The sequence below is a fragment of the Drosophila ficusphila genome, unplaced genomic scaffold (assembly GCF_018152265.1).
Source record: "Drosophila ficusphila isolate 14025-0441.05 unplaced genomic scaffold, ASM1815226v1 contig_607, whole genome shotgun sequence".
NCBI lineage: Eukaryota > Metazoa > Arthropoda > Insecta > Diptera > Drosophilidae > Drosophila > Drosophila ficusphila.
Genome location: NW_025064537.1, coordinates 391771 through 405498, shown reverse-complemented (window position 1 = coordinate 405498; position 13728 = coordinate 391771).

Sequence of the window (13728 nt, the reverse complement as noted above, 5' to 3'; positions counted from 1 at the left end):
ATGAGGCAACATGTTAGCCATCATCGTTATAACGCTCGACAGGACCCGTATAGGGACACTCGCAGGACGCACACAGCACATTTTGGCCGACCCAACGAGCGGCAATGTTTTTGTTATTCGTCGCCGAAAGAGGCGACTGCGTGAGACACGCGTGAAGGGTCGACAAAAAATTTAAGAAATTCGGAAAAAATTATACCATAAAAAAAAAAAAATATAAAACTTCAAATATCTTCAAATAAAACAAATATAAAATCACAATTAATTCTGTGCCTGCTAAACAATGTGCTCAACCAATTGAACTTTTTTGCTTTTGTTGTCAATAATATATATCTAAGCCAGATCTCACAACATACCAAATCTAATCTCATCAAAATTACAATTCGAAAAGAAGTCATTAAAGAAATTCAAAAACGATGTAATCCAAAGATACAATTTTTGATAACTAATAGGTACATATTAAAATCTCAACCTTACCTGACCTTAAAAACACTTTGACCTACTTAACAATATCTTAACTCAATTGAAGCTCGTGTTTTAATTGGCATACACAATTCATAGTAAAGAAAAATTACAGCACAATTGGATGGCCTAATATGAACTTAACTCACCTGTTTTTATTGACCAAAAATCTTGATTTTCATGGCTTTTCTTGCTGAAGATATATCTGCTTGGCCACCTAAAGTGGCTTGATTAGTGTTACCCTGGAAAAAAGTACAATCTCTGTTAAGTTCTCTGTTCGGAGCATCTCTAACTGGGCTGTGGTGTCAGTGTCCTGCAGTCAGCTAGCTGTTGTCAGCCATTTCAGAGTTTGTTGTAGACGCCTGTTGTTGTTGGAGTTGGAGTTTCTGGTGCTACCTTGGCTCGGCTGTTGCCTCATTATGATTGTCAAAGTGACGGACTGGTCATGCAAAGGTAAACACAAAATGTGTAAATACAATGAGACATGGACGAGCCACAGGACCTGTGTACATACATATCCATACAAGTATATACATAGGGGGTATGTATGTGTGTACGGGGGATATTACAATATTGCTCGACTCACATGCTGACTCTCAGTTGTTGGCATTGTAATTATCATTGCGACACTATTTGCTGTTTGGCTTAAGTGCTTTGTGTGACCAGCCAAGCAAATCAATAAGCCCAGTTACCAGGTACCAGTTACCAGTTACCAGCCCCTATATCCTGGCTTTTCGTTACCTTTTCGGAAAACCCAGGAAAAGGACACCCACCCAAACACCAAACCACATCGCTGCATATTTGATGGCTTAAAGGCGGCGAGCCAATTGGTTTGTTATGCGCCTTTAAGTGGGCTAAACGCTTCATTTTTATGTCATTTCGCTGTCATCACTCACGGCACCTCCTCCGACCCCGCCCCCTTTTTACACCCCTGACGAACCGGCGTCTTACTGCCCCCGCGCGATCCTTCAGGGTCCTTCCTGGTCCGTCATTCATTATTCGCACGTTTGGCTCCTGTTGTTCCTTTGTTCGGTTTGTTTTTGTTTGAGCTGCTTTCCGCTCATGAATTTTTTATTGTATTTCGCCACCTCCGAACCTCCAGTTCCCCGCCGCTTTTTCACCAACACCTTCGCCTTGGTTTGTTGTTTCATTTTTAAATTATTAAATTTTATTGGCGTATCACTTTTTATGGGCCACCGCCGCCCGGAACATTATATTTCGATTAGCACCTGTTTGCCGACCTCCCCACTTTTTTTTTTGCCCACTTTCCACTTTTCCCCTCTGTTGTTGTTTTTGTTGGCTGGTTCATTTTCGATTGCAGCCAATTCTCGGCTTGTTCTGGCTTTTCGGGACAACAGGTGTGACCCGAAATTCTGTGAAGCTATCGCCATTGCCATTGCCATTGCCGTTTCTATTTCTCATTTACTTTTATGTTTTATGGAAATTTCATCCGTCGTCATCTTGTTCTTCGTTTTTGATTTCCAGTAAATTAAATGCGATTTGTGTTTCACATCAAAACCATCGAAGCGAGCGGCGCGTGTCTCAACGCCAGACGCTAAGTCGAAGACAAGGTTAACAAACCAGGCTGCCAAATCGATTTGGGTGCCCCAAACACCTGGCCAGCTCATTAAGTGTGTGCTCTAAAATTAACTACTCGTACGCAGATTAAACTTCTCAATTTCACGTGCTTCTGTTGCGCATTTAATGGGGCTCTAAAGTTGCGGATCTTGAGTCATTTATTATTCAATTAAGACCTACATATATGTCTGATGGGTTGTTTTTATTATAAATGAACTAACTTTCAAACAATTAAAATAAAAAAATAAATACCATAGTTACTAAAGAATTTAATTTAAAGTCAAGCTCATGATATTACCATCCATGCAAAGAATAAAATTTCGCAATAAATATCGAACCACACTTTTTAAAGCAAGCAAGTAGAGCTACTTAGCTTACACTTATGTTTTAAAATATATTCACGGGCTAAAAGGAGAGTCTTAAAAAAAAAAAAAAAATAATTCCCTTCCAAGTATTCTTTTTTTTTGCATTTTATAAAAAAAATGCAATATTTTAGATATTAGTTAATGGTTAAGTATACAAACCAAAAAAATATACGACTGACAGAACTTTTTAACCTAATTATCAACCGCTCTAATAACCTTTTATGTGGAATCACTGTGAATTAGAACAATTAACCGTTCAAAGCAGGCTAATTGAGTTGAATTTATCTATTAGCAACTGTTGAGCTGTCGTCCTTAGCCAATTATCACTGTTTGGCTGCAGTTGAACTGCCGTTTCGTTGGGTGGCCCGTCGAGGGAAAAAGTTTCCTTGTCGCTGCAATTGTCATCGTGGTTGGCCGTTGTCTTCTGCTCTGCGTGGAAATTACCCCAGGGAAAAGCGCCCGGCGATGTCCACTGCAACTCGATGGCAACTAATTAATGTGCCCATTTAATGGGCCATGCCGAAGCCCAGAAATCTGCGCCAGCTTGCCACGCCCCCTCCACCTCACCGTCCCACTTAAACTGGTTGCGTGTGTGGGCTGTCAAGAATATTTCGAGCTCGGTCAGTTAATAAACTGTCAACGTGTTGGTGTCGATGGCATTTACACACACACATGTAGCATGCACTTGGAATATTGTTTTTGCATTATAGGGAGTATTTTCACAAGATAGATAAGCGAAATGTTTATTTACAGAACATAAGACATTAAAAAAATAAATTTCAATTCGATTTGTCATGTCATTGATATGTTGTGAATAATTTTGTCGAACAAACAACTCTGATTTTGCATAAAAATATACACATATTTGTTTAAATAACAAAAACAGAACGTGGAAATATATTAAAAAAAGTGAAAAACTTTTCCCTAAATATACGATTTAAAAATGTATCAAGTGCTGCTTTCTTATTATTTAAATAATATTGAGAAATACTGTGTCGGGAATCAGAAACTCTCTTACTTGGGCAAAATCATTTAATTGTAATAGTATCATTTTCTCAACATAGCTTTGTTTTCAATAATAACAAATAATTAAAAAAATATAGGAGTATGGTAAAAAAGTTCTGATACACTTTTCTCTTAAGGGGCACAACTAGTGTGACATTTCAAAAAAATCTTTTTTTTTTTTTTCATATTTCGGTAGATTAAACCTTTAAAAATAACATATTAAAATTTCAAATCGATATCTTAAATAGTTTTTGAGTTATAGCAATTTTAAGAGCAGCAGCTCGTATAGCAGTGAATACGATCATTTTATCTTTAAACGCGTTTTTCTCGAAACTGCATTTTCGAATTTGCTGCAGTGATAACTCAAAAACTTATGATCCGATCACTATCAAATTTTTTTACGTGTTCTATATATAGTCCTCCCTACAATGACCTATCGGTTTTTGATCTGATCAAAAATCGAATTTTGGCAGGCCAAAAACGACCAAAATTTTGGGTAAAATTTGATTTTTTTTCAAAACGCCGCCATTTTGTCAATTTTTGATATTTTTTTTTTATCGTAGGTCATTGTATGGACAATATCATCTAGTTTAACGAGAATTTTTCATATTTTGATTTCATCCACCGAGAAGGCCGGAATCACTGCAGCAGTTGGGGCACTTTTTTTTTGTGCCGTTGGAGATCGGCTCTAGCTTAAAAAATATTTAATTTTTTTCTTTAAAAATTTTACTGTATATTCTTCAAACATCTATAAATATATTCTGAAAATTTGAAAAGAATTGATCAAGTAGTGTTTTTTTATAAAAATTCCCAAAAATCACCATTTTTTAGGCCGTCACACTAGTTGTGCCCCTTAATACGTTTTTCCGCCCTTTTTTCCAGTGGCCTACAGAAAGAGACTGAAAGGCATGTAGATGTGTTCGTTAGTGGTCGAAAGGCGTTGACTGCATGCGATGAAATTGATTTTGGTGGGGCATCAATGAGCCTGACAGGTTGCCCAGCTGCATTCCTATCCTATGTGGCACAACTCCGTCATCGGTCCGAACATATATACATATATAGTACGCCTCATGCGTATTTTAATTGAATAAACATCCAGCCGCAGTTGGCGACGAGCAAAGAGCAAAAAAGGAAAATTGAATATCCTCTGCTGCAATCGAGCCGAAGACAAACAACAGCCAATGCCAATTAAATGGGAATTTTAATTAGCGTAAGTTTCCCGGCATGACGTCACATCGTTACAGGCCCAAGGATTGTGGCTAAGGGAAAAGCCAGGGGCAGGTGAAATCCATAAAAAACGATATTAATATTACTTATCAATAAGAAGAGTGGAGCAGTAATGTTTACAGCAAAGAAACGAGATTCTGCTTGCTCCTGAGATAAAGCTAACAGATGAGTTAAATAAAGAGAATTCTGAGCTGAAAATAAATTATGAAGTTAACGAACATACTACTGAACTCGTTTACAAAAGGTGACAAATATTAATAACAATTGTAAGCTTAATAAAATAAGAACAAAAAATATTATATATGAATTATAGGTATCAGTAAGCCCTTAAAATGGCCAATTTTAATTGCTTTAACACTTTCGCTACATCCCTGAAAAACCTTTTAAAACAAATGGATTTCATGAATAACGAATGCACGGTAACAATGTAAATGGGTTTAAGCTCACTTATTATTTTTTAATACTTCTAGATTTGTGAACAAATTTCCTTTGTGGGGCTTTGGGGAATTAATTTCGCACTCGCTGCCAAACTTTTTGGACACACAACAAAATCTAATCAAACAACAATTAAAACACACACCCAGCACGAACATTTATTTCAAATATTTACAAACTCAATTTGATTTGACCTCGTGCATCCGCTGTATATATTTTAGATATTTTTCAAGTACAGATTGAGGGGCGACGGGGTAAATAAAAATGCACATTCGATTTGGTCGACAACCGGCGCACAGTTTTAACAATTTCAAATGCCGCTCTTCATTTGTTTAAGCAGCACTTCCATTCCTTTTTTTCTGCTGGATTATCACCAGCATGCCAATCCTTTTGCAGCCACACACCCATCGTGCCGCACAAATTTCACACTTTCTATGCCCCATCACTGTCCCACTTTATCGCAGAGTAAATAAATAAAAATTTCAAATTCAAATTTTTGCAGATTGGCCGAGTCGAGTTGAGTTCCCTGGCGAGTAACGGACGGAGCGGCACAGGACGATGACGATGACAAGGACGAGGACGATGACGAGGACAGGATGGGATACGGATCAGGACCAGGAGTGGACCAAAGGGTCCTACCAGTTAGTCGTTCATCAAACATGGCCAGGGAATCACAGTACAGTTGAGCCTGCGGTTTAAGTAACTTTGCTTCAGGGTACTTATATACCTTTTAAAACACTCAATCTATAAAAATGTAATTCATGTATAATATGTTTTAAAAAAAAATATTACGCTACTTTATATTATACTATATCGGAATATAAATTGTTGTTGTATGTTTTTAATATTATATTTCATCTATTTTGAAGCAAAAGAAAATATTACAATTTAAATATGAAAATTTAATTAGAATTGTTTGTTTCAGTAAACTGAGATTATTAAATCGTATCCTATTTTTCCTACCGAATATTCAGTCCTTTCAAGTAATACTGTCGTCGCATTCTAAATACATGTGTATATCCCCACTCCGTAATCCATTCAGTTGAAACTATCCGACTGCTTTGGGCCTCTGCTGCTGTTTCCGCTTCTGTTTGATTTCATTACATCATTTGACGTCTGACTATTTGCCGGCCGGTTGGGCCAACTTTGGTCTGGGCCAGGATTGCTTTCGGCCGACGACTGGGCTTTTTCGACGGGCTGGGTGACAATTCCCCCGTGCACTTGCCGTGTGAAAATTGTGCGCTATGATTTTTGTAATTTGATTTGCAGATTTTCGTCCTGCAGGCCGCACTCCCTATTCTCCATCCATCAAACCATCAAACCATCAAACCATCAAACCATCCATCCATCTATCCACACACACATCACATAAATTGTTCGCCTCGCTTTTGGTGTCCCCAAACTGATGGGTCTTACTTCTCCAGGGGATTCTGTCCTTGTTTTATCCTGGCCAGTGTTAGTTGTGAGTGGCTGTGAAACCACTTTTTATGATGATGCTCCTGCCGCTGCTGCTGCTGCTGTTAGAAGCTCGTTCCTATTTTGTGTTTGATCAATTTGTATTCTTGTGCCACATAGTTTATTTTGCCTTCGTGCATTCCAATTTGAACGCCTCCCCCTTTGAGAGCCGGCATCCTTGTCATGTGTCAATTGCAATGTTGGAATTAAAATTCAATTCTGTTTTCATATGCACAAAACGGAAATTGAAAAATAGTGAGCGACAGCAGGCAAAACTTGCCGCTGCCGTTGAGGCTGTCGTGTTTTCCCAACCTCTTCTGCGCTTTTCCCCACCGAAAAGAACGTCACCAGAAGTCTGCAGAAAGCGGCGAGACAGCTCTTCCCTTTGACATTCTCCGCCAGAGAGCATTTGCAGGCTCCCCGTGACACATCTCCTCGCTTTTGGCTATTAAGTCAAGTCCCGAAATGCGACTTTGTCTCAATCCGAGGGCCCCAAAGATAAACTGGAACTGCTTATAAATTCTTTTGTCCTCGGCTGCAGCTGTCAATTCAGCATCTTTAATCTTCCGATCTGACGGATCCTTTACTTGTCTCGTTTGCGATCGTTTTGCCCTCGACTGCGGAGCGACGAACCTGCTCTCGGTCGTAATTTATATGCAAGAATGCATCCAGTTTGGCCAGGGTCCTTAACTGGTTTTTTAGCTCTTTGCGAAGGCGCAGCTGCCTTTAACCATTCTGCGGAGTTGAGGGATAAAATGGTTAGTCAATACAATCGATACTGACTGTATATCAATGATTTATAAATTATTAAATCAACTTGCAAATTAGGAAACAAAGTTTAACAATTTTGGTTTAATATCATTCCTTTTTGGAATGGTTATACTAACTTAAATTATTAGATTGAAAACCTTTTTTTAAATTCACATTAATGCAAACCTTCTTAAAAGAGTATATCAAATAATTCGTACTTTAATATGTATAATTATTTTAGAGAGCATATATAAATAAAATATTTATATGTAAGTTTTTGCTTTTAAGAAGTTTAATTCAGAATTTTGGTATAAAAACGAAACTTGAACTGCTTCATGGTTGAAAAACAAGACTCGGATTTAGCTAAACTTCTTTGGAGGTAAATCGATAAAGGCAGACTTCCTCCACAAGCACATCCACATCCACATCCAGATCCACATTCATATTCCCGTCCATTAGAAGCGTCAATTATTTTATAATGGCTATGTGTCCATTATCCTCATCAGGAAAGGAGAAATGCAGATGAAGAAAGGAAACGAAAGGGAAGCGATGGCTGAGATTGCGTGGATCGCACGAGATGCCGTATCAAAATGAGCCATAAGTGGAACAAAGCTCGGAAACGTGACCAAATCAAATTTAATGTTTATTTCCATCAGTGGGACAAAGATGGCATACAGAGAGATTGATAGAATCAGTTGGCAGGAAGGGAAAAGCCAGAGGAAGGGAGGCAAATAAAAATAAAAGTGAAAGCTGGAATGAAAATGAAAACAGATGCAGAAGCTGTCAAAAATTAACAACAAACGTTGTTTCAAAAAATTTAAAGGCCATCAGAAAGAAACTCAATCTTTGAATAAGGGGTGAACTCAAACCGAAGGATTTACAAATGTATAAGGGTGAAAAGCATTTAACAGCCATGATACTTATTTGGAAATACAAAAAATAACATAAATTCACCTTTTCTTTTGTTAATTCGTAAAGCTTTAAATTATTTAATAGGTATATATAAAATATTTACACAAGTCTCTTTTTATAGGCAAAATAATTTTTTAAACTTTTTGTTTATGAAAATTAATTATTACTATTACAATTAATACTAAGAGTATTAGTCTTCTGCTCACCGAATATTTAATTATAAAATACTTAAGCACAATATACATTGGACGCAATAAATAACAAAACATCAATATAACTTAAGCTGTTGAAAGAAGAAAGTCCACGAAGTTTACATCTTTGTCATAATAAATTATCTCGAAAATAATTTACTCAAGCAAAAAGCGATTTTATTTTCCTTTTTTATCACTCAATATTGATGTTATTGTTCATGATGTTTCCCCAAAATAAAAGAAGATTAACTATATCGGTTGGTCGCATTTTTGTTTTGGCTGTTATCAGGTCCCTTTTTCCTTATATATGTATATATATTTTCAGATTGTTTGAGCAAATGATTTATGCCTGTCTGCCCAGCATCGGTTCGACTTAGTAAGGGAATCAGTTTGGATTCGCATTTGAAATATCCATATAAATATTTAAAGAGCACGTGGCCATTGTAAATGGTATGTCATGTTAGATGGCAAACAATTAATCAAAGATTTGTATTTCCCTAACTCCGAATCTCGTTCTCGTTCTCCGGCAACAAAGCAATTGCCTGAGTTTTTCCCCAAAGGAGCAGCAGCTGAAATCATTATTTTCTCGGGGGTCCTTCCTTATTTTACTCGTATTTTTTACGGGGGGATTTGACTTTGATTTTAGTCCCAGCTTAGCAACATTCAGATGTTGCTTGGCAACATTTAACCGCTGGCTCTCTGGCTGAATTCGCTCTTCCTCAGCCTCTCGATTCTCAACTCTCTTTTCTCTCTTCTCTCTTGTCAGCGTTTTGCCAACTTCTATATACACAGGAAACGAAGGAAGAGAAATTCGACGCATGTCCGCCGATGGGAAATCTGTTCAGGCAAAAAACAGGGTGTTTCGTGCACTTCTTTAGGGCCTGTGTCGAGTACGTTTCGTCATAATTCGGCCATTAATATACTCCGAAATCCTTGGCAGGAGCAGAAGTTGAAGGTGCTTCCTCTCGCACACGCATTATTAAATATTTAATCAACGAAATTTAATGCGTGGTTTTCGACTCCTTCAAATGTTGTACGTCTTCCTACATTTTTTTTTTATCGCCATCGCTTTCGTCATTGATAAATATTGTAGGAGTCGCACGTGGCTGGACGAAAGGTGTCAGGATTTTTTGACACGTCCTTCCTGCCATCTAACTTGCTTTTATTAGAAACTTATTTATAAAACGATATGACACTTTTTGCGTGGGAGTGGGTGCATTCAATAGGTATTGACCTTAACACGATTTAAATATAGAAACACATGATTAGGAATTTTTAGAGGTGTAATTTTAGTTGAATTAAAGGTATTGTAACACCAATGTAATAACATGTTATTTGGTTGGAACTTTTAGTGTTGGTCTGTTAAACACATATAAATCAATCGCAGATATGCAAATAAAAGGCACAATTTAATTAAAATAGGTATATAAAGGAAAGCCTGTTGAACAAAGAGAAACAAAACCTGCACTAAATTAAAATTGACAAATCAGAAAAGTTCCTAATTTGGTTCGGTTGCAAAATAAACCTGGGTAGCATTATGTATTTTTGAGTGCACCCCTCTTTTTCGACGAGTTCACTGCCCCTTTTCAAAACATAAACAACTCTTAAAAATAAATTAGACTTGAAATTTCTTCACTTTGGGTAAGCAGTCCACAAAATGGCAAGAAAAGCCAACAGCAACAGAAAGGCCAAAAAAGGAGGCCCGCCCAAAAGTAAACTGTTATATTTCTTATGCAATTATTTTTAATTTCTGTAAGGGGCAGTTGTTTGTTTGTTTCGAGCGGCGGCGAAACTTTGAAGTGGCAACCGAGCCAAGGAGATTTTTCTTTTTGGGGGGTGCCACACAGTGCTATCTGCTTGGCTCAATCAAACAGTCAACAAAACATGGCGTACTTTGAGGCAACTCCGCAAAAACCGGCAGCAACAGAAACATAAAAAATGTGGCCGGCAAATAAAAAAGTCGTAAACTGTCACAAAAAAAAAAAAACAGCAAAGCAAGGGGCTTGATTTTTGGGGGCCGCTCAGAAAAGGGGAGCAAAGGAGGAGAGGGGGCAAGTCCTGCGGTCAGTTTGCTTATATTTCTTATTTAATTTTACACTTTCTCGCCCGACGCCCCACTGAGCTTTTATTCCTCTCCGCATTTTTATTTGCATGGCTGGGAATCGGAAGAGCGCCCGAGTTTTCTCCGACTTGGTCACGTTTTGTCAAATATTTTCGTCTGGCGGAAAAATGTTTTTAATATTTTAGTTTTGTTGCCGGGGTCGGAGCAATTTAGTGAAATATTTTGATTGCCAAACATGGCGTTTGCATATGAATAACCGACTGCACTTAGGAATCTCACAGATACAAATACCAACACACACACAGAGATAGAGACATGAAATACGAGATCAAGTGTGAGTGTGTGTCTAAACGGAAGTGGCAACATTGGCGCCACAAGCAAAAGTTTTTGTCGCTGACAGGAAGTTGCAATTTTGTTTGCAATTTCCTTCAGCGCACATTTTCGGAGCCCGAGTGTTCGGTGGAGCAAAGGGAATGGGGAAAAGGGAAGGGGGGAGGGGGATGCGGAGGGAGAGGGGAGATCCTTTGCCGGCTAAAGGACACAACAAGCCGAGGCGGGATGCCACGCCTCCTGCCCGCTGTCAGCATGTTTAGTTAACTAAGTTGCGGTTATTACAAGTGAGAGGTGCGAGCTTAGAGTAACTCGGTGGTGCACTGCAGCCGCAGAAGGCGATGCGTTCCAAGAGGTGCCAAATTGGCCTTTTTTCAAATATCACAGAAATATGGTAAGTACAAAAGTCAAAAAGCTAAAACCTAAATGCATTTTGTGACCACATACCTTAATATACATTTATTCTTGAATAATTAAAGCTTAATAACCCTTTAACTATTAGGTCATGGTATTTATAATTATACAATCCTTATATAGACAAGTATTTAAATTGTGGGCAATCAAAGTCATACAATTTAAAATTTATGCATTTTTGTATATTAAACGCTTTAGCTAATAATATTTTAAAAATATTTTTGGTACATTGTCAAGTATTATTAAAGGTAAGCTAAAATGCCTATGTTATAATCAAAAAGAATCGCACTTTTGATCGTTGCAAATATCTATAAGAAAAATAACACTAAATAAATGGAAAAATTTAAAGCAAATGAGAAGGAATATTTGAGAATCTATTACTTCAATACATAATTAAAAACATTAAGTAAAACGTTCAAAAACGTATTGCCGTAATTTGACGTACGCATATAAATAATTAGTTTGTTAGTGATTTAGAAATTATGCACCTCTTTCCAGTCCATACGCTTTGATTTAGCTTTTTTGAAAACCGTCAGAGCTTCTTTGTGATATCCAATTGTTGGTAACACTGTTTTGGCCAGGAAGTTACACGTGCGTGGTGCTGCTGCTCCGCCGCTGCCGCTGCCACTGCCACTGCCGCTGTTGCTGCCTTGGCCATATTTTTCGCAGTCAACTTTCGTGGCAAATTAATTTGCAACAAAAGTTGCACGGCGCATTACACAAATTGAAATATGCAGAACACGCATTTCGCTCTCTTTTCTCACTCGATTCTCGTTTTTTACTGGTTTTGCAGTTCTCGAGTTTTTAATTTTTATTCGCCCGTAATTTGTGGATTAAAGCGGAATTATGGAAATGACAATGTAAGCTGATGCTGGTTCAGAGCCAAAACATAACCAAAAACATTTTATCGCCAACATTTTTCAATTAGTTTTCTGGGGTTTTTGTAATGAGTTTTAATTCACATATATTTGGTATTATTGCTGGCTTATGTTCTGCTAATCGTGAATATGACAGCTTAATTAACGAACGTGGCTTCAGTTGAACTGTTTCCACCTGTTTACCACAGAATATTGGATAAAGTTGGATAATACTTTTGGAATATTGATTCGAAATATTAAATATATTAGGTATTAAATGTCACAACATTCCTGATTTATTTTATGGCTTTTATTGTTATTTTAAATTTCAGCCATAATTAAAGGTCACTGTTGTCAGTTTTGAGTTCCCAATTAGCAAAACCTTAAACAGAACCCTCAAGACAACTCCCCCTCACCAATTTTTCTAGAAAACTTCTTCTCACAAATAAATTAATGGCGATGCCAAAGAACAAAAATATTTTTCCAAAATATTTTCTCAAATCATTTTTGTGCGTTTTTGTTTTTCCTCCGTTTGTTTTTTGTTTACCATCTTTTCAATTGGCGGCATTTGCTGCCATGGGAAAAAGGGGAGGAGGCCCAAAGGTCAGCGCAAATATACAAATATATGTGCGATGGTATAAACGCTGGTCTGACATAATTTGCTCAATCATTTGCATAATTTTTAACAGTCCACAGCCCTTGGCACGCCCACTCCGCCCACCTTCGCATTTTTTGGGTGCCCCAGTGATTTATTTTATTTTTTATTTATATATTTTCTCTGGCTGTGTTGCGCATCTCGTTAACAGGAGACGAGGCGCAAAAAAAGAAGCAGGGAAAAATTCAACACCAAAACAAACAAACAGACGAAGGAAAAACAAGAACGCATTGGTGTTGGTGCTTCGTCTGTGTGTGATAAGAGGACATTTTTGCGTAGCATACTTTGTGGCGGAGGACCCGATGGCTGACCGAGAAAAAAAAAAAACAAGGAAAGAGGGAAGTGAAAAAATGCGACACGTGTTGCCGCAGCAGCAGTTAAAAAACTGCCGGCTGCCATTTGCCACATTCTGCACATAAAAATAATTGTGTTTACTTTGTTTAATGCGATCGAATGCGGCAACCATGGCCCAAAGCATCTGGGCCAACTTTGATCTAAGCGAATCTGCAGAGCACACAAGCCAAATGAATGTATCTCCTCCTGTGTCGGTTTTAAATGCCAAAATGTGTTGGAAATCGATTGCAAATTTGAAGAGTGCGTGTGTTTGCCACTCCGCACTTTCCCCTTTCCCCTTTCCCCCCTTTGATTCCAACAGGTTTTCGGGTGTGACATACTCGCACTTTGGCTGAGTGTTCGGGGCCCAGAAATGCTTGTTGATTTTATCTAAGCAGGCAAATGGTCGGAATTCTTGATTGAAACTTCTCTTTGCCGCCTGCAAAATGTGTGTTTGAATTCTGATTTTCGATTTCGATTGCTCGAACGGGTTGGCAAGGGAAATATTTAATACAATTTAAGTGCTTCTTCGTTTTAATGGTTATGCACGCAGATGTTTCAAAGTTCTGATAAACATTTTTGGCTGTATTTCCTTACTTATTTGGTTACTGATAGGTAAATATATTAACAAGGATCCATGAAATATATTTCAAAGTCTCTTTATTTGTAATTAACAGATATTCTCTTTGCTATATACGTA